At 32.5% G+C, this 7386-nt stretch overlaps 1 long non-coding RNA gene across 1 annotated transcript; it reads left to right on the top strand.

Annotated features, from left to right (window-relative positions):
- The first annotated feature begins 2667 nt into the window (after positions 1-2667).
- On the top strand, positions 2668-3255 carry LOC145819993 (uncharacterized). Its single transcript, XR_014360848.1, has 2 exons — positions 2668-3007; positions 3104-3255. It is a non-coding gene; the product is annotated as an uncharacterized LOC145819993 (long non-coding RNA).
- Positions 3256-7386: the final 4131 nt, after the last annotated feature.

The raw sequence follows: 7386 nt of genomic DNA, 5'->3' as shown, positions 1-7386 counted from the left end.
TTATCAAATTAAAATAACTTATTTTAGTCTACAAATTTTACATTTTGATTTTAATTTCTATTACTAGGTTTTCATATCCACACCTAAGTTCTTTGTATGTTAATTTTTGTTTAAATATTAGTTTTATTAAGTAACCAGTTAAATAAGTTAATAAATCTTTATTTTTGTGCTTATAACATTGAGCTATATTATAATTTAATATTAAAGTTATCGGGACAAACTCCCCTTCATACCTCATGTTTTTATATCTCTCTATACTCTTTTCATGGATTTCAATTCGGATCCGCACTGATAATCCGAGCCGTCTGTCTCGTAAGATCCGCAATAAAAATTATCCATGCAAAAAATTAAGTTCATTGAACAACTATAAATATGGGAACAAATTGTATTTTATTTTACAAAATAGTTATTTAAATTTAATTATATTTACCATTCATTTTATAAAACAAAATGTAATTTATTTTTTTATTTATAATTTTGGCTTATTTTGGGAAGTTGGTAATAATCTGTCTCTCACAAAAAAACTGATTATAAGCTGCTTATAAGCAGTTTTTTACCAAAAAACTGATTATTACCATCTTCCCAAAATAGCCCTTTATGATGAAGTTAATTTTTTGTATGAATGACCTTTATTGTGAAGCTTACGAGATAGACATTTTGGATTTTCGATGCGAATTCATATAAAAAACTACAAAAAAAAAGTATGGAGAGGTGTAGCAAAATGAGATGAAGAGAAGCTTATCCGAAAGTTATCATACGTTTAAGTCACGTTTTCTATGACATAATGTGTATTTTTTTAAAATTATACATATGTCGAAACCCATATTTAATTAAACTCTTAAATTAATTTTTATAAAATTTCAATTTATAAATATCTTTAATAGAAAAATAAATAAATAATAAAATTAAATAATTAGAGTTATTATTTAATTTTAATATATTAATTCTCATACTAATTTAATCATTATATTGACTATTAAAGTGAGTATTCAATTTAAAAATAAATTTATAATTAAAATTATATTTATTTATTTAAGTTAAACTTTCTAGAGATTAAATTATTCTCCTATATTGCATATGTTGCAACATATATAATTTTATTTATTTGTATCAACAACACTACAAATCCATCTCAATCAACTCAAAATTTATCCAAAAAAATAAATTAATAGTTCAAATTCATTTTACACATGAATTCACACTTCATCAACTCCACCATACAAATCCATTTGGGATAAATTATGAGTTCTTAAGGGTGAGTTCATAATATTTTTCTATTTATATACACAAACATACACATATAATTTAACAAATTCACATTTTCATGTGTATACATCATTATAATATACTTCATTTTTTTTTATTTGGTTTCATTTATTTAAAAAATAATTTTTCATTCATTTTCTCTCTCCATCTCCCACTCTTCTCGCCACCCCACACCATCCACCACCACTTTTGTTATATGAACTATAAATTTTTGAATATTTTATTTCGTGAATTTATAATGAGATTGTACATTTTGTAATTGATATTACAAAATTTTATAGTAAAATTATATATTCTGTAGTCGGTTGCATATGGTACACACCCTTGAAGAGGTCTGTACCATAAGATTTCCTCACATCTCTCTATTCAAAACAACAATGCTAGATAACTCAAAATTTTGTGGCTCAAATGGCTCAAATCACTCAAAACGACGTCGTTTTGAGTGTAAATGAGTGTAAAACGATGTCGTTTTAACAGATTTGAGCCATTTGAGCCACAAAATTTTGAGCTACCAAACATTTTCCTATTCAAAAGTATAACTTATTTTTCAAAATTTTATCATATATATAATATTTCATCTCGCCTAATTCTATAATATAATTTATATCTCACAGTTTTATCGATAATTCTATCCTATTTAATCGCATCAAAATAATGACCATAGGCCCAAAAAAACAAAAAAAAATTAGGCCTTATTTGATTAGTGAAAATTATTAATTTTATAAATTAGTATAAGATTAATTATTCAATTAATTTAGTGAGATAATGATTTATTATATATATAATTTTTTTTTGAGAAATTAATAAAACATTTCTCCCCAACTTTTGATAGTAGGAGTGGTTAAATATATATTTTTTATATTAATTAAGGGCATCAATAATATTATTAGAAAAATTTTAATTCGTCACATATAAAGATATTATATATTATTTACCTTATAAAATCTTAATATCAATCCCTTAAACTAAAATTCTCCCCCTCTCTCTCTCTCTCCCTCTCTCTCTCTTTATAGAAATTATGATTAACATCTCTTAGACCATCTCTAACGATTGCTCAAATCTTTTATCAAATTCAATTTTTTTAAAAAAAAATCTTAAAAAATGAACTCTAACGCTTTTATCAAAGTGATATCAAATAGAGGGAGAAATAGATATTTTATCAAATTTAAATTATTACTGTTGGACCGGATGTCCACCTAAGGCAATTTGGCAGTTTTTTTTTGTTCATGTCCGGATGACCTCTACGATATCTGCTCGGACAACCAGAAATGTGAAAAAATTTGATAAAAATATTATTTTAATATTAAAACAAACAACATCAAATCAAAATTTTCATTAATTTTTTATTAAAATTTAATAAAATTTTTGTTTCAACTTGGAGGTGCTCTTAATATTAAAAACAGACCACTCTGCCAAATTTGTGCTGACCGAATTAGCCCAAATAAATTTCTTTTCAAAACACATTCGGACTAATTCGCATAAATAAATTGAGTAGATAAATCATTAAAAATCGATTAAAAATTTTCCGATTTGATCGGCTAATAAAATTTACAATAAAAACAATCCCAATTTATCATGCATGCCCTTGTAGTGTTGAGACCTACGATATACTACTCTATGATGACTGGAAAAATGGCAGGCGCTCTCTCATCAGAGTTCTATTTGGATTCCGACTTACACACCGACTCACCGCCGACGCCGACGCCGACACCGACACGACTCTTGTCCTTCTCTCTCCAAGGTAAGTATATCTATATATAATCTCAGTATTCTTATTCTTATTAGGGCTTTTTTATATTACACTTAACTTGATTGTTTTGATTCAATGAAAATGCAGACAGACATTGGAGAGTGGAGGCAAACATTTTGGTTGAATTTGGGGCTCTGGTTGTCTCTACCTATAGTCACCACTGTTTAAAAGTACTCTCTCTAATTTTTATTTTTTTTTTCTTCTCTCAAATAAAAATTGAGATGTTGATTTATGGTTTATTTCTGCTTGAAGTGATGTGTTTTGGTTTGCTAAAATTAAGGATTTTGATTTATTGTTATTTATGCTAAAAGTAGGGATTGTGGTGTCATAAATTGGGATTTTTTTTATTTGTGGTGATTTGCCCGAAAATTAGGGATTTTGATTTGTGCTAAAAATAGTGATTTTGATTGACGATTTTTATTTTAGTTAAAAAGAAAATAGTCATGGAGAAATACTTCAAGACTGTGTCTGGTTTATGGACTTGGGGAGAGATTTGGACGCAGAAAGAAAAAATGTAGGCAAAATATGAATGAAATATAGTTATATTTTATCTGTGTTTTACACACCTTTTCCCTTTCGCTTTCTAAATTCCTTCCGAAATCTACAAACCAGACATAGCACAAAAGAAAATGAACGTTAGAATCGTCTATTCCTAAAAAAAGATGATAATTTTTTTCCTTGAAACATAGTCGCATCGAAATCAATTTGGTGGATCTCCAAAACCTTTACACTGATAGTTTTTCACTGGGACAACCTAAAAACTTTACACCGATAGGTTTTTCATTAAGACAACCTAAAACCTTTATAGATTAATAAAAAACAGGAAACAGGAAACATAAACAATACGGTTTTCTTGGATCAACCCAATACCAACTTCCAACTCACAAACCTACAAAACACTTAGGAAGGAAGCTTACTACTTTCTTCCAAAAGTTTACGGGACACACTTAGAGAAAGTGTGCAAAGGCTATAGTGTATACAACCTAAGATGTATTACACTAGGATGAAAAATATACCTTCAAAGAGAATTCTCAAGACTTCCAACAAAGCAAGCTCTCCAACTCACTCCGAAGACTTACAAGGTGCTATGAAGTTCTCTCAAATTGACACTCACATAAGATAGAAAATCTATAGAAAATTTGATTTACAGTATACAACAGATGTAGAACACTTCAAGAGCTATTTCTCAAAAGGTAATACAAAGTAGAGATGTGTTAGTATTTAAAGAACCCCAAATAACATTTAGTCCAATAGGTAGTTTTCTTCAAAACTCGCCTCTATGGGCTGGCATCTCACGTGCCATGGTTAGCCCACAAACACATGGAGTTTTAGCTTTGAGATCCTAATGAGCAGTCCATACTCCACTACAGAGTTTTACCATACTTTGGATCTCATCATGGGTTGACCCATGCTTACACATGGATGGTCCACATGTGGGTCTTGTCAACAGTCTATGAACCTGATTCTAGCTTGATCAACCAACCAACCTATTTGGTTGTTTCCAGTGACATGAAACTCCTAGTCAACCAGTCTCTGATGCTGGTTAACCAAGATGACCAAATGAACTACTTTGTCCATTCTTGAAGATCTTCGTGGTGGCTAGTCCCAACCTTATCCATAATAAATTTAACATTGATGAAACTTGCCCATAGCACCTTCCATGCCAATAAAGAACTCCCATAACATCTATGCTTTCAAAACTTCAGGCCTTGTCCAATATGGTCTCCAAAGAGATAGTGGCTTGGACTCTACCTAAGATGCACATTATGTAGTCATGAAATCACCAAACTATGATAATCCTAGCACTAACAAAGTATACCATAAGATAACACAATAAATAAAGGCCATAACTTAAAAACATTAACCGAACTTAAGATAATGGATAAATAAATATGTCATCTAAACCATACAAACTTTTTGTATAGGAAAATTCTACGATACACACCTCCTTAAAATGTGTAGCCACTACAACCAATTAAGATTTTAGAGACAAATTTAGGGACAATCACTTTTTAGGAACGAAATATTCTAGTTGCCAAAAGTGTCATTATAGCGATCCCGAGTTTACCCTTGTTGTATAGTGATCCGGACAGGTGTCCGTGGATGTTGGTAGTTGTTTATTATCTTGTTTACATCCTTTCTTACTTTGTATTTGAGTTATAGGATGTGTTGAGCGGGTTTGTTACAGGTTGGTTGAGTTTAGAAACCAAAACTAGTTGCCCAGATTTTTGGCCTGTACGCTCGAGCGGAGGTGTTGGCGCTCGAGCGTAGATTACATCCATCCAGTATCTTGTTGTGCAGTGTTGTGAGCTCGAGCGTAGGGATTGGGAGCTCGAGCGGAGGCCTGGTTCTGCAAAAGTGCTGGGCGAGTGCATTCTGCGCTCGAGCGGGAGGTTGGCCGCTCGAGCGGAAGTCTGTGAGTGGCCGCTCGAGCGGGGTGTTTTACGCTCGAGCGGAAGACTGGGTTTAAAGTCCCGAATTTGTGACTCTTTAAATCACTTTTTCACTTTCTCTTCTCTCTCTTACTTTTCCAAAATCACCATCGTTGAGCCTCTCACTCTAGACTCTACCTTCTCTCTAGGTTTTGATCTAGTAGGAGTGATTTACTCACCTTTGGCCTTTACAAAAAAGTTGTTGATCGTCGAGGGCTTCATTTTAATCTGAAAATCTCGGGTTTTGGAGCACGTTGGGTTTTGTCGTCTTCTCCTTTGAGACTCCGAATTTGAGGTAGGGATAACCTACTCCTCTCTATGGGTTTTGTCTTTAAATTTTGGTATTTTGAGATGTTGGGCTTGGTTTGGTAATTTGTGAAAGTTTGGGGCTTTTGTGTAATTTTTACAAAAGTTGGGGTTTTATTCATAATAAACCTAGATGCATGTTTGGCATAGAAAAATGGAATGATTGTTGAATCATTGATGAAAATGGAACCTAAGGGTTGAAATGGTAATTATGGAAAATGGCCTAATTACATTGTTAATTAATTGGGATAATTAATTGGTGAGAAATGAGGAAATGAAATGTTGATTGAATATCCATTTGTGCATTTATTTTCTGTTTTAGAAATAACTGCTTTGGGCTATCGGTGGAGGATAGTCGTGATTGTTGTAGACAATGTATGTTGATTAGGCAAACTGAAACTAATCAATGGAATGTGTTATGGAACTTAACAGTTGCTAGAATACATTAATTGTTTGTATTGTGTGATTGTATATAGAACCAATGTGTTTATATACGTTATGTGTAGAGGAGGAGATAGGGGATGTACTCCGCGGTTTAGGGGAAGATAGGGGATGGACCTCTAAACCGGATAGGTATTTGGAGGAGATAGGGGATGTACTCCGTAGACAGAGCTCATATGCTTGTCTAGAGAAGTGAAGATAGAGCTCATATGCTTATCTTTGTGAAGTATGAAGTGTGGATACAGCTTGTATGCTTATCTGTGGATATTGTTGATATACATATCTGTTGTGAAGTGTGGATACAGCTTGTATGCTTATCTGTGGATATTGTTGATATACATATCTGTTGAGAATGTGGATATAGCTTTTATGCTTATCTGAATGTGAGATATAGTTTTTATACATATCTGTGGAAATGATGATAGAGCTAGCATGCTTATCTGTTGAAAAAAAAGGGAAAATGAAAAGTAATTGGGACTTGTAAGTCGTTGACATAAATATGTAATTTATGTGATTGAATCAGTGGTGACCAACTATCAATTGCTAATGTTTTAGTCATTGTCCATGGTTGGTTTAGTGTATTTCTACTGGGCTGTGGCTCACCCTATATGGGAATATCATTTTCAGGTACAGGAAGCATGCCACCTCCAAGGACATAGCTGGGAGGCTAGTGGCGGACATAGTTTTGTCGTTTTACTGTTGATGTATTACATGTAATTTCAAGCCAAGGGCTTAATGTGTAAACGAGTTAGAACTCTTTGTTGTAACCAAGTGTTAACTTGGAAAGCTGTAAGCCCGTAGGGCATTTTGTTATGAGGTTAACATGTAATACTTACATCTTGGAATTCTAATGAATGAAAGGAATGCAGTTAGTTTAAATGTAAATGCATGTCTTATCTGATGGGTTTATTGTTATTATTTTGAGGGCGTTACAACTTGGTATCAGAGCGTACCGGGTTCGAATACTTTGGGTACGTGGGAAGTGATTAGGATCACAATGGGTTTGTCTCGCTTGATAGAGACTTAGATGTAGTATCATATGCTATGTGCTTAAATGCTAACATGCTTATGTGACTATGTGGGTATGGGATTTAATTTCTAGGATGTTGATTGGATCCTTGAGTTTCTGGGAGTCTTGTTGGAAAAGCACTTGATCAACGCTGTTTCTAACCGGAACTCTAGTAACGTCTC

Source organism: Camellia sinensis, chromosome 2 (genome assembly GCF_055761805.1).
Source record: "Camellia sinensis isolate YWXY chromosome 2, ASM5576180v1, whole genome shotgun sequence".
In the NCBI taxonomy this organism is placed as follows: domain Eukaryota; kingdom Viridiplantae; phylum Streptophyta; class Magnoliopsida; order Ericales; family Theaceae; genus Camellia; species Camellia sinensis.
The sequence above is the reverse complement of the archived record's forward strand: the minus strand, read 5'-3'. Positions and strand labels throughout refer to the sequence as shown.